This window comes from Schistocerca cancellata, chromosome 1, assembly GCF_023864275.1.
Source record: "Schistocerca cancellata isolate TAMUIC-IGC-003103 chromosome 1, iqSchCanc2.1, whole genome shotgun sequence".
Classification (NCBI taxonomy): Eukaryota; Metazoa; Arthropoda; class Insecta; order Orthoptera; family Acrididae; genus Schistocerca; species Schistocerca cancellata.
The window spans coordinates 346,840,272-346,855,365 of NC_064626.1; positions in this window are offsets into that span (position 1 = coordinate 346,840,272).

Sequence of the window (15,094 nt, forward strand, 5' to 3'; positions counted from 1 at the left end):
TGGCCATTGTTGGGCGGTTTGTGCTTGGGTGGCCGCGAGACTAGCCTGCTCAAAAAATGTTCCGCTCCTCGTGCATATCTGCGAATTTCTTGTGCTCAAAAGAATATTGATAAAGAAATTTCCGCTAAGCAATAATAATAATAATAATAATAATAATAACTGTGCTACTCAGGATGTTGGTGTGGCACGTGTTTTCAGTAGTTTATACTAATGCAGGTCAAGAGGATAAATTACAACGTGAAGGAACAGAAAAACCAGTTTTCTGCAAGTTTCAACATTTTTACCTAATATTTGGCACTGCTATACCAAAATTATGCGCGCGCTAGGCGACCATATACTGTGCGCCTATACGACAGAGCCGACGAGTTTGAACCACTGTTCAAATGTTTACACATTCTGTCATTGATCTTTTTTATTGTTTTATTTTTTTTCAGCGGTTATTGTTAGTGTTCAGTATATTATGTGAGGCCCAAAAACACATCCAGTCTAGCTAGATAAGCTAAAAGGTTGTACACCCCTGCACTAGAACGTTGTGAGGAGTTAAGAGACGCGGAGTGAAAAATGGGATAAAGGAGGTGTGGAGAAGAAGTACTGGACATAATGCACTGGAGTTATCAGACGTTCAGTACTGACAGATTGCAGATTCAAGGATGCGACAGGCCGGCCGCTGTGACGGAGCGGTTCTAGACGCTTCAGTCTGGAACCGCGCCCCTGCTACGTTCACAGCTTCGAATCCTGCCTCGGGCATGGATGTGTGTGATGTCCTTAGGTTAGTTAGGTTTAAGTAGTTCTAAGTCTGGGGGACTGATGACCTCAGATGTTAAGTTCCATAGCGCTTAGAGCCATTTGAACCATTTGAAGGATGCGACACTTTCATTTAGTTATAAGCAAAATTCGCTGTCAACCAAAATTCTAAGCGCACATTGTATTTGCGAACGTGCAGCATAATGTTCATAGCTGGCTGTACCTGTAGACCACGTACAGAAACCGTATCACTCTTTGAAGTGAAGGTGGGGGTAGTAAACACCCAGCAGCCTTCCCCCGTTCATGATGATACGCTGTTAGACTTAAATCACCGAGAATGATGAATTAAACATCCTGGTTCATGTGATTGGTAACCTAAATGAACTGGCCCAAGTCATGAAGCGAAAAACGTCCCAAGAAACCAAAGATTCACTTCCGTTGTGAACTACATTCTTCACACCCTGCTGGTCTAGTGTCAATGTTGCTTCTTCATGCAGCGGTCTTTTGGGGGTTAGACTTATCCATATGTCCATTACATGTAGTTCCCATCTCAGTGTCCCCTCGGAAACTGGTTAAACAATTACTGTTGGATTTGAAATCGACTGTGATTAGCAAGGTACGACACTCGTCTCCGGCCCTACTCAGTTAGTCTCTTTTTATTACCACAGTACGTATGGCGTGTGGGTGCGGTTGGTACACCATTCATTGTAGTCCAGTTGGACAGTTCACGTTGTTGCACCACTAAATCGGATAACTTCATTCACGCTGTGGACACGGGCACGTCCAAACATATTTCGTTTCCACGTGACTCACCTTGCTGTGCATAGTACATACACACCAGTTCACTGTCGTGACTTAACGTCAGCGGAGGAGGATCATACGATCGGCTGGTACCAGTTATGCAGCATCTACCAGCGTTACAAGTCGACCAGTGTGCTTTCAAACGGAGTGGCCAATATCTTGTCCTGTGAGATGACGTGGAGTATTCGGCCGCCGGAGTGTGAGACATCAGTAAGGAAAGACTTTTTTCGTTCCCACCGAGTGCAGCGTCCACGTGCTGGCTGCACTGCCAGCTGGCGGACGAGTGGCTGCAAGCTGTGGCTGGCTGTTGCTGCCAACAGCTACCGGGTTCACCTTGCTGAGAACGCAGTTGCGTCACAGGCCATGTGTGGATGTTCAGATCACAGTCAACCGTGAGCAGTGTCGCTAACGCACCATGACTGGAAAGTTACACAGGTCACACCAATATTCAAGAAAGGTAGTAGGAGTAATCCACTAAATTACAGGCCCATATCGTTAACGTCGATATGCAGCAGGATTTTAGAACATATATTGTGTTCGAACGTAATGAATTACCTCGAAGAAAACGGTCTATTGACACACAGTCAACATGGATTTAGAAAACATCGTTCTTGTGAAACACAACTAGCTCTAAATGCGAACATTTTTTAGGTTAGGCTTTACCGTGACTGTTACTGACATTAAATGAAACAACAAGTTCACTGTTACCAGTCACCGTTTTATTTATTTCCAAGACGCGTTTCGAAGGTTTAAACCTCCATCATCGGGTGGATTTACATTAGTAAGTATTACATTTGTGTGTGTGTTGTGTTACGATTTTTGGAGGAACTAGTGGCACTGCCTAGTGGATAAACGAAACGCTATTTCAAAATATGGTTTAGGATTACTTTTGACGGAAAATTAAACTGAAATCTAATGGTAAACATTAAATAAGTAAACTACAGTACCTTCAGTGATCACAGGTTCCTTTTGCTGTCGTAACACATCACATGTATACTGCCACATTTGTAAACAAATATGGCGTCTGGAATCAGCTGGGTGCAAGGTTCGTATAGCAGAAGTGAAGACATAATCGCAAAGTGCAAAGAATATACATCATAACAATTATTCTGGCACTTAAATGTGATTTGCAGAGTATCTATGTAGATGTAAATGTAGATGTTGTGGTGACTCTAGATCCGGAGGTAGTCATCTTCATATAAATGGATTCTTCTATCGCTACTTCGCACAACAGGTTCATACTTACAAATAAGTAATCGTACTCCGCGCTTAGTGCTCCTTAGTAATGGTTCCCAAACTGTGCGCCGTGGCTATGCTTACATAAGTGTCAAAATCAAAGTCCTTCTGCAGCAGTAACGGACAAGTAAGAGTGCATAAAAATCCACTTACTTTCGTTCGCCATTCTTTTCAAGATATGAGCCATGTCGTTTATGATAATTATACACTCCTGGAAATAGAAAAAAGAACACATTGACACCGGTGTGTCAGACCCACCATACTTACTCCGGACACTGCGAGAGGGCTGTACAAGCAATGATCACACGCACGGCACAGCGGACACACCAGGAACCGCGGTGTTGGCCGTCGAATGGCGCTAGCTGCGCAGCATTTGTGCACCGCCGCCGTCAGTGTCAGCCAGTTTGTCGTGGCATACGGAGCTCCATCGCAGTCTTTAACACTGGTAGCATGCCGCGACAGCGTGGACGTGAACCGTATGTGCAGTTGACGGACTTTGAGCGAGGGCGTATAGTGGGCATGCGGGAGGCCGGGTGGACGTACCGCCGAATTGCTCAACACGTGGGGCGTGAGGTCTCCACAGTACATCGATGTTGTCGCCAGTGGTCGGCGGAAGGTGCACGTGCCCGTCGACCTGGGACCGGACCGCAGCGACGCACGGATGCACGCCAAGACCGTAGGATCCTACGCAGTGCCGTAGGGGACCGCACCGCCACTTCCCAGCAAATTAGGGACACTGTTGCTCCTGGGGTATCGGCGAGGACCATTCGCAACCGTCTCCATGAAGCTGGGCTACGGTCCCGCACACCGTTAGGCCGTCTTCCGCTCACGCCCCAACATCGTGCAGCCCGCCTCCAGTGGTGTCGCAACAGACGTGAATGGAGGGACGAATGGAGACGTGTCGTCTTCAGCGATGAGAGTCGCTTCTGCCTTGGTGCCAATGATGGTCGTATGCGTGTTTGGCGCCGTGCAGGTGAGCGCCCCAATCAGGACTGCATACGACCGAGGCACACAGGGCCAACACCCGGCATCATGGTGTGGGGAGCGATCTCCTACACTGGCCGTACACCACTGGTGATCGTCGAGGGGACACTGAATAGTGCACGGTACATCCAAACCGTCATCGAACCCATCGTTCTACCATTCCTAGACCGGCAAGGGAACTTGCTGTTCCAACAGGACAATGCACGTCTGCATGTATCCCGTGCCACCCAACGTGCTCTAGAAGGTGTAAGTCAACTACCCTGGCCAGCAAAATCTCCGGATCTGTCCCCCATTGAGCATGTTTGGGACTGGGTGAAGCGTCGTCTCACGCGGTCTGCACGTCCAGCACGAACGCTGGTCCAACTGAGGCGCCAGGTGGAAATGGCATGGCAAGCCGTTCCACAGGACTACATCCAGCATCTCTACGATCGTCTCCATGGGAGAATAGCAGCCTGCATTGCTGCGAAAGGTAGATATACACTGTACTAGTGCCGACATTGTGCATGCTCTGTTGCCTGTGTCTATGTGCCTGTGGTTCTGTCAGTGTGATCATGTGATGTATCTGACCCCAGGAATGTGTCAATAAAGTTTCCCCTTCCTGGGACAATGAATTCACGGTGTTCTTATTTCAATTTCCAGGAGTGTACACTGTACTAGTGCCGACATTGTGCATGCTCTGTTGCCTGTGTCTATGTGCCTGTGGTTCTGTCAGTGTGATCATGTGATGTATCTGACCCCAGGAATGTGTCAATAAAGTTTCCCCTTCCTGGGACAATGAATTCACGGTGTTCTTATTTCAATTTCCAGGAGTGTAGTAATGAAAGATACTTTCTTTTTGCTTAAACGAACATAGTTTGAAAAATTATAAACGCTGAGCCTCTCCCTGTAAGAAATCGACGTGCAGATTTTAAAATTAACTGAGAAGATTCCAGCTTTATGTAAAAATTGCACCTGCGAAAAAGAGAAATCAATGAAGATGGTATTGATGTGTCTTTTATTTTTTTCTTTGTTGCACCAGTCTGAAATCTCTAACGAAGTTGATTTGTCTGACATTCTTTTTTGAAGATTTCCTTTCACAACTCATCAAACGATCTGATAAATATATTTTCAAGGAGATAGTTCGACAAATTTGCAAAGATTCTATATCATTTTAAAGTTAACGCTACATATGAATTTACGAAAATCTCATTCAGTTATCTTGCGTCAGTACAGTGAGGACAACATTTTGCAGCATGAATGGAGGAATGCTTGTGGACCGCAATAATGTACACATAGCAGCCTTACAGCTCCATCCGACCTGGCGACGATCACCTCCTGTCCTGCTTTTTAGAGCCGGCGAGCCTCCGACATCCATGTCCTGTGGTGAGGTGTGGACGCACGACACCCTGACGCCTACCCATAGTTTCACCCTCCTTCAACCACTTCCCCCACAACAGCACGCGAGCACCCAACCAACTTCCACGTTTCCAAGATGTTCGTTCCCAGCCACCGTGCCATAGCAATTTGTCCTTTGTCAAAGTCATTTACGACAGTGGCTTTCTCCATTTACGGTGGGCAATGATCTTCATGTTTCGGTCTGTCAGCGTATGTCAGTATGACACATTTTCTATCAACTGCACGTAGTAATTAGTTATTCGAATATTCAGTGTACCTCGTAGGTACTATACAAAAACTAATTCTCATTAAACTACAAGGGCGATTCAGTAACTAACACAACACATTTTTTTGTCTGGAAGCAGGTTGGTTTTATTCAGGGTTCCAATACACCGTATTATCCCTCACTCTCTTGGCTTCAATGGCCTATTTTTCAACGTATTTCCTTACGCCACCTCACTGGGAGGGCCTGTATATGCGCATGGTACTAATCTAGTCCACGTCGGAGCTAACGTCTTGTTACATCGTCTTCCCCGAGGTCGGCTTCTACCAGTTTTTCCATTCGTCTGTAAAGAATTCGCGTTAGTATTTTGCAGCCGTGACTTATTAAACTGATAGTTCGATAATTTTCACATCTGTCAACACCTGCTTTCTTTGGGATTGGATGGCAGTTATAAGAGTCGAGGGACATGAAAGGGAAGCAGTGGTTGGGAAGGGAGTGAGACAGGGTTGTAGCCTATTCCCGATGTTATTCAATCTGTATATTGAGTAAGCAGTAAAGGAAACAAAAGAAAAATTCGGAGTAGGTATTAAAATCAATGGAGAAGAAATAAAAACTTTGAGGTTCGCCGATGACATTGTAATTCTGTCAGAGACAACAAGGACTTGGAAGAGCAGTTGAACGGAGTGGGCAGTGTCTTGAAAGGAGGATATAGGATGAACATCAACAAAAGCAAAACAAGGGTAATGGAATGTAGTCGAATTAAGTCGGGTGATGCTGAGGGTATTAGATTAGGGAATGAGACACTTAAAGTAGTAAAGGAGTTTTGCTATTTGGGGAGCAAAATAACTGATGACGGTCGAAGTAGAAAGGATATTAAATGTAGACTGGCAATGGCAAGGAAAGCGTTTCTGAAGAAGAGAAATACATTAACATCGAGTATAGATTTAAGTGTCAGGAAGTCGTTTCTGAAAGTATTTGTATGGAGTGTAGCCATGTATGGAAGTGAAACGTGGATAATAAGTAGTTTGGACAAGAAGACAATAGAAGCTTTCGAAATGTGGTGCTACAGAAGAATGCTGAAGATTAGATGGGTAGATCACATAACTAATGAGGAGGTATTGAATAGAAATGAGGAGAAGAGGAGTTTGTGGCACAACTTAACTAGAAGAAGGGATCGATTGGCAGGACATGTTCTGAGGCATCAAGGGATCACCAATTTAGTATTGGAGGGCAGTGTGGAGGGTAAAAATCGTAGAGGGAGACCAAGAGATGAATACACTAAGCAGATTCAGAAGGATGTAGGCTGCAGTACGTACTAGGAGATGAAGCAGCTTGCACTGGATAGCGTAGCATGGAGAGCTGCATCAAACCAATCTCAGGACTGTGGACCACAACAACAACAACATCAATAACCTCCCTGTCATCCACGTTATGCTTCCCGCGGAGTACATCCTTCATTGGGCCAAAGAGATGGAAGTCGAAAGGTTCGAGATCCGGGCTGTACGGTGGATGAGGAAGAACAGTCCAGTGTAGTTCGCTGAACTCCTCTCGGGCGCGCGGACTTGTGTCGGCCCTTGCGCTGTCATGAGAGAGGTTCGTGTGCATTTTAGTGGCGGCGAACCCGCTGAAATCATTTCTTCAGTTTCTTGAAGGTAGCACCGTTGTGTGCGGCCAGCTGGTACGCGGGATGTCGGACAAGTTTTCGCGACCTTGTTGCGATGATGACAGACGCCTCGCCCAACGACTGACCGTCCTTTTGTTCACTGCCAGATCTCCGTAAACATTCTGCAAGCGCCTATGAATGTCTGCGACGCTTTGCTTTCCCGCCAAAAGAAACTCAGTGCTGTTAGATATCAGGGATTACAGACCCGCATCATTTTCGTGAAGAGTTAACATGGAAAAAGGTGGAGTTGCAACATATGTAAAAGTTGGACACAAAATCAGAAATATTGAACAAATGCTTCTTGTGTTGATCAGAACACAGAAGAACGTGCTTGGGAGTTATTACGTCAGAAAACTTCTGTGGTAATTGTAACATCTTCAGATCCCCTGTAGGAAACGTTCAGCTATTTACGAGAAATCTTCATGCATTATTGAGCTACCTGTCTGAGAAGAAGAAAAAGTTAGTAGTTCGTGGAGATTTCAGTGTAGATTTCTAAAAAGATACGGACATGAAAAATTAACCAAAATTATTATTTGGCTCTTTCAGTCTAACTTCAGTAGTCAGTTTTCCAAATCGTGTGCAGCAAAGTAGTAGGACTCTGAAACTTCCTGACAGATTAAAACTGTGTGCCGCGCTGAGACTCGAACTCGGGACCTTTACCTACAGGTACTGGCGGAAGCAAAGCTGTGAGGACGGGGTGTGAGTCGTGCTTGGGAGAGCACTTGCCCGCGAAAGAAAAAGATCCCGAGTTCGAGTCTCGGTCCGGCACACATTTTTAATCTTCCAGGAAGTTTCATATAAGCGCACACTCCGCTGCAGAGTGAAAATCTCATTCTAGTACGACTCTGACTGATAACATTTTTATAGACAATGCTCAGGCTGAAATAATTAATGTGTACCCGATTGGTAATGGGTTATCTGCTCATGATGTACAATTAATGGAAATAAACAGTACGGCAGATTCATACAAAGCAGGAGGCTTATTAATTAGAAAAGGATACAATATTTTAAGAGTAAGCTAAACAGAGTGTTATGGGCTGAGGTATGCGTAGGAGGAGATGCTAACGTCAAATTCAATTTATTCCACAAAAATTTGTATCAGTATCTGAATTGAAAGTTGCTATCCTAAAAAATTATCCAAAACAACAATTTAAAAAACAAATGAGCTGAGGATAACTAATGGATTTAAAATCTTATGTGAGAGGAAGAGGCAAATTTATGTAAAGGCCAAAGTAAGTCAAGATCCGACATTGCTTACACATTGCTTGCATACTGCAAAAAATACTGTAGTATTTTTAAGGAAAGACATTAATACGTCCAGAAGGACGCATGTCCTGACAGGAATAAATAATGAATATGGATTAAAACTGTATGGAACACTGTCAAACAGAAGACAGGACAGCCAGTCAGTGTACAAGATTACATAACAATTAAACTAAATAACTATGTTGTGACTGATAATTTACATGTTGCAAGTACTTTTAGCAATCTCTCTGAACGTAACAGCAAATACAGGATTAAACGAAGCAAGATAATATATTAAAAGTGTCATTCCACAAAACTTTAAGCAACTAGGAATAGCACAAACGTCTTTCATTGAAATTAATACAGTTATTGTAAGAAAACAAAAGCTCTAGTGAGGTTGATGGAATTTCAAAGAGATTTCTGAAAAGTTGTTCCAGATTAATAAATAATATCCTTTGTGATATATGCAATGCTTCATTGGCACAGGAAATTTCTCCCAACGGCTTAGAATATATTGTTATTAAACCACTTCATAAGAAAAGTGACAAGACAGAGTTAAACAATTATCATTCAGTTTTCTTACTGACATCTTTTTCCAAAATAATTGAAAAAGTAATGTATTCAAGAGTAGTGGAAACAATTTACTTAGCATATCACAGTTTGTATGCCAGAAAGGTTGGTAAACTGGGAATGCTATTTATACATCAAATAGTACAAGCATTAAATAATAATAAATCACCGCTTGGTACTTTTTGTTATCTCTCCAAGGTCTTCGTTTGTCTACATCATGATACTCTCTCAGAGAAACTCAAGTTTTATGGGACTGATGGCTTCTCACATAGCTGGTTTGAATCATACTTGACAAGAAGAACGCAGAAGAATTTGCTGAATGATTTAGACAATGCGGGAAGGTAGAAAATTGTAGTGACTGGGGTAAATTCTCAAAGCGAATCCGACAGAGTTCAATTTTGGATCCACACCTATTCCTTATGTATCTACGTGAATGACCTTCCATTTAACATCTAACAAGCAAAACCGTTACTTTTTGAAGATGATACTAGTGTTATAATAAATCCCATAAGAGAGAAACCAACGAAAGAGTCAGAAAATGCGGTTTTCCAAAGAATTATTAAGTGACATCTTCAAATTTTATAGTCCTGTCCTCCTCAGTTGCGCGCAATATTACGGTATATTAATAATTTTTACTTATGGAGCGTCTGACAGCACAATTTATTCAGTTGCTGTCAGACGGTCCATAAGTAAAAATTATTAATATACCGTAATATTGCGCGCAACTGAGGAGGACAGGACTATAAAATTTGAAGATGTCAATACAGCTATGTCAAGCATTCCCTGTCAACATGTAAAACAGGTTCACGAAAATACATCTGAGACTCCATAAGACGATACAGCATATAAAATTCAACAAAACATGCAAAAAGAACGATTTAATTCCAAATTACATTAATGAAAGGTTAAAAACAGTTCTACAGTGGCACAAAAGTCGAAATCATTTGCAGAACGATATTGGTTACTACATGAAATTAAGATGCTCTATTCGAAAAAACAGCACCTAAACATGATGCTCTATGAGACTCATCTAGAATTGGCAAAAAACGTAGGAAACGCCGCAGTTTTCATGGCACTAGTAGAAAAAACTGAACACAACACATACACAGCAATGAAACATTTACAAACCAAACATAAACAGAAGATAATGAAACTAACAGTAAAAAGGACGAAAAACACATTTACATTTTAAATGTGAAACCACATGAACACCAACACACATTCCATCCACGCTTAGTTAACCTAACAGAGACAGAACTACACGAAAATGAAAAAATGCTCTTGGAAAAAGGTTTGAAACACTGCACCAATAGCAAAGTGAACAATCAATACATAGAAAATCTCATAGTAGAAACCGAACACATCCTTACACGTGAAGAACAACAAAACAATTGTGAAATAAACATAGGACTGACGAGAGAACTAGTAAAAGAAGAAATAAAAGGCATAATAAAACAAACACAGCAGACACACAATAAGAACAACCAAACAGAAGCAGCTACTATGAAAAGGTTAAAACAAAAGTTAACAGACAAAAACGCATTAATAACAAGAGCAGACAAGGGAAATGTAACAGTAATCATGGATAAAGAGCAATACATCACAAAAACCAAGGAATACATAAACACCAACGCCATACAAAAACTGAAGTCAGATCCAACTACACGATTCCAGGCAAATGTGAAACGAACACTGAAAAACATTGAACACACACTCACAGACAAACAGAAATACTACTTAACACAGAAAAACCCACAAGCACCAACACTCCGCAGTCAACCGAAAGTACATAAAGACGGAATGCCAATGAGAGCTGTTATCAACTTTAAGAAAGCCCCAACATACCGCATAGCCAAACACCTCCAAAAGTTAGTTACAAAACACTATAAAGTAGAAAACAACAGAACAGTGATAAACACAGGAAACCTAATAGAAAACATACAGAACATACAGGTACCACAAACAGCATCACTGATTTCATTCGATATAGAAAATATGTATACCTCCATCCCTATCACAGAAACAATAGAAATCATAGAACAAAATCTCTCATCCCACAGCAACCTCACCACAGACGCAATAAAAGAAATAACAGATATGCTCAGACTGACAACTGAACAAAACTACTTTCAGTTTGAGAAAGAATATTATCTACAAACTGATGGACTGCCCATGGGATCCCCAATATCAGGAACACTAGCAAACATTTTCATCAGTCACCTAGAAAATCAGATATTTGATAAGATAACCACAAATGAAAGTTTCAAAATCATATATTGGTACAGATACGGGGATGACATTATTTGTCTGGTAGATGAGCCAAGTGAAAAAATAGATGAACTCCATTCAGAAATAAACAAAGCTCATCAGAACATAAAATTCACACTTGAAAAAGAAAAAGAAAATCAATTAAATTTTCTTGACATTACAATTAAAAAAGAAAATGGTAAACATACATCTAACATCTTTAGAAAACCAACAGCCACAGACACAATAATACATTCCACATCCAACCACCCCCACAGCCAGAAACTTGCAGCACTAAGACACATGTTACATAGACTAAACAGAATCCCACTCAGCAAGAGAAACTATGAACAAGAAATGAGTACAATCATACAAATAGCTAGGAAAAACGGGTATGACACACATGTGGTACACAAGCTCAATCAAAAAATAAAAACACAAATAAAAAACAAACACAACAGTTCCACAATACAAAAGAACTCACAAGCTGAAAACTTACAAACACACTCAACAAACACACACAATGACAACACCACACAGAAAAGAACCAGATGGTACACCATGACCTACACACATAAACTAACACACAGAGTTGCCAACATCCTAAAGAGACAGGGCTTCAAAATAGCATATAAGCCTGGGAAAACCCTTCAATCACACCTAAGCCAGCCAGCTACCAAGAGAGACAAATTCCAACAATCAGGAATATATAAACTTGAATGTCAAAGTTGTGATGCAGTATACATAGGCATGACATGCAGGAATTTTCAAACAAGATACAAAGAACATATCAGATGTTGGAAGTATGAAACAAACCATTCCACATTTGCAGAGCATTTAAAACACTACAACCATCATCCTACAAACATGGAACAAGAAATGAAAATAATGAGAATAAGCAACCATCACACCAAAAAAAAACACACACACACACACACACACACACACACACACACACACACAAATGCACACACAAATGCATACACGAACAGACCACAGATACTTCAATAGTTACACTCATAAGTTTGGCAATAAAATTCGATCTTTGGCAAAAACATTTGACAGTCGTCAATAGAAACCAAAACATTGTTTAAAACAAGCGTTTTGTGCATAGTGTTGTGGGATGGCGAAAAAAACCGCAAATTGGCGTTCATAAGAAGAAGAACAACACCAAAAATGCAACAGGAGCGTAATATGTAGGAAATTGTCCACGCAACCTGTAAGTACAGTCCAAAACATTACTACTTAATAGGAAATACCAACCACCAGAACTGTTTATAACCTATAGGCACAATGACAAAAATGTAAATAAAATAGCTAACATATGTACATATTCCAGGCCACTGATGATGCCTTGCAGAAAATAAAGGCGAAACGCGTATGGCACTAAAATTGTGTTTTATTCAGTTGCTGTCAGACGGTCCATAAGTAAAAATTATTAATTATTAAGTGGTTTTCTGAAAATGGACTCTCCGTAAATTTTGGAAAAAAAGCACACCCTACATTCAGTTGTGCACAACAAATAGAGGCATAACAACAACTGATGTAGCACGTGAGCTGGAGTCATCAAGTAGGGTAGAATGCGCCAAATTTTTGGGTGTACATTTTGATGAAAACTTGATCTGTAAGAAGCATATTATTATCCACTATGAAATTTGTTATTGGTAACCCATCCCAGTTCAAAAATAATAACAAAATGCATAGCTACAGCACTAGAAGAAAGAATGATCTTCACTATCCTGGATTAAATCTGACTTAGACACAGAAAGAAGTGAATTATGCTACCAGAAAAGCCTCCGGTCATTTGCCAAATAGTACTGAAAGACTGACAGATAACCAACCAGCATTTAAAAAGAAATTAAAAGAATTCTCGAACGACAATTCCCTCTACTCAATATATGAATTTTTAGATATGAGGTGGTAATTGTAAAATATCTTGTAAAGAAACCACATGCTCAACTGACACGTCCCACATCATTACGAAATGTCGTATTCATGATCTGTGGAACAAGTATTAATGTAATGTAATGAGCTTCTCAAACAATTAAGTTCAGCTACTTTTGTTCTTCATATAATTGGTAATCTTGCAAACAAACGTATCAACCTCCTGACATATTCTGTACATTTCCACACAATAACGCCGTACGGAAGAGTTTCCTGGGGTAGCTCATCACTTAGAAAGAAAGTACTGATTGCATAAAAGCGAGCAGTAAGAATATTTGTGGTGTTTACCCACAGACTTCATGTGGGTACGCCTTCAAGGAGCTAGGCATTTTAACTGTGCCCTCACATTACACATTTTGGTTAAGGAAATTCGTCATAAATAATCCATCACAATTTGAAAACGCTGATGAACACATCTACAACACTAGATGCAAAAATGACCACTATTACCCATCCTTAGAGCTGTCAGTGGCTCAGGCAGGAGTTCAGCATACAGAAACAATTTTTTTTAATATAATTTGTCCAACATAAAATGTCTGACAGGTAGCGAAGCAAGTTCTAAATCTAATTTCAAATCATTTCTCCTAGACAACACCTTCTATTCCTCTGACGAAGTCCTGCTTAAAAACCAGTAAAAAACTTGAAACTTCCTGGCAGATTAAAACTGTGTGCCCGACCGAGACTCGAACTCGGGAGCTTTGCCTTTCGCGGGCAAGTGCTCTACCAGTTCTGCAAGTTTCGCAGGAGAGCTTCTGTAAAGTTTGGAAGGTAGGAGACGAGATACTGGCAGAAGTAAAGCTGTGAGTACCGGGCGTGAGTCGTGCTTCGGTAGCTCAGTTGGTAGAACACTTGCCCGCGAAAGGCAAAGGTCCCGAGTTCGAGTCTCGGTCGGGCACACAGTTTTAATCTGCCAGGAAGTTTCATATCAGCGCACACTCCGCTGCAGAGTGAAAATCTCATTCTGGAAACATCTCCCAGGCTGTGGCTAAGCCATGTCTCCGCAATATCCTTTCTTTCAGGAGTGCTAGTTCTGCAAGTTTCGCAGGAGAGCTTCTGTAAAGTTTGGATGGTAGGAGACGAGATACTGGCAGAAGTAAAGCTGTGAGTACCGGGCGTGAGTCGTGCTTCGGTAGCTCAGTTGGTAGAGCACTTGCCCGCGAAAGGCAAAGGTCCCGAGTTCGAGTCTCGGTCGGGCACACAGTTTTAATCTGCCAGGAAGTTTCATATCAGCGCACACTCCGCTGCAGAGTGAAAATCTCATTCTGGAGTAAAAAACTTGTTACGTGCATTTGCATGATGAGGAATAAAATGATAATGTATCGACTAATGTTAACACTAATTATGTATACATATCATGTAAATTGACTCGTTCTACATCATTTCTATAAAATAATTGTTCAAATGATCTATGGAACATACAACTAACTAACTTGGAACGCAACTCCGTTACAGAAGCCAATATGAACGCTAGCGCCGCTCCTATCGGAACCTCATGAAACTATAGTGGCAAAACGGGAACATTTCAACAAGTCCCATAACAAATTCCACATTTTTTCCACAGAAATTGGTCGAGAAAAAAACTATTGCATTGTTTGTTGAACGCTCCTCAACGCTCCTCACATTAGTCAGCAGTTACTGTTTTACTTAACACCGTTCGATATTTCCAATATCAAAACTTTCATTCTTATTATACAATGAAAATATTGAATACATGTTGTCGATGCAGATGCCGTACATATCAATACAAACGTATCGATACTTACTAATCTCCGTAATACGGGAATGTCCCTAGCAACTGGCGAATGTAGATTTTGTCCACTGGGAGACACTGGAAATTTTTGACGGCCGACATAAGTATTACAAATATGTTGTGTAGCAACAGCGTTAGTGCGGACGTGTCTGGCGCTGTGTCGTCCACATCCCCTGCAGTCGATTCATAGCAGCGACTCGCGCCACCCCTCAGCCGTCGCACGTAGGAGTGTTTGCACTTTAAAATCGGTCAAAAATCGTCAGATTACTTTAAAATCCTTTCAAACGTAACAGTATTCAAGCTCGGTAACCTG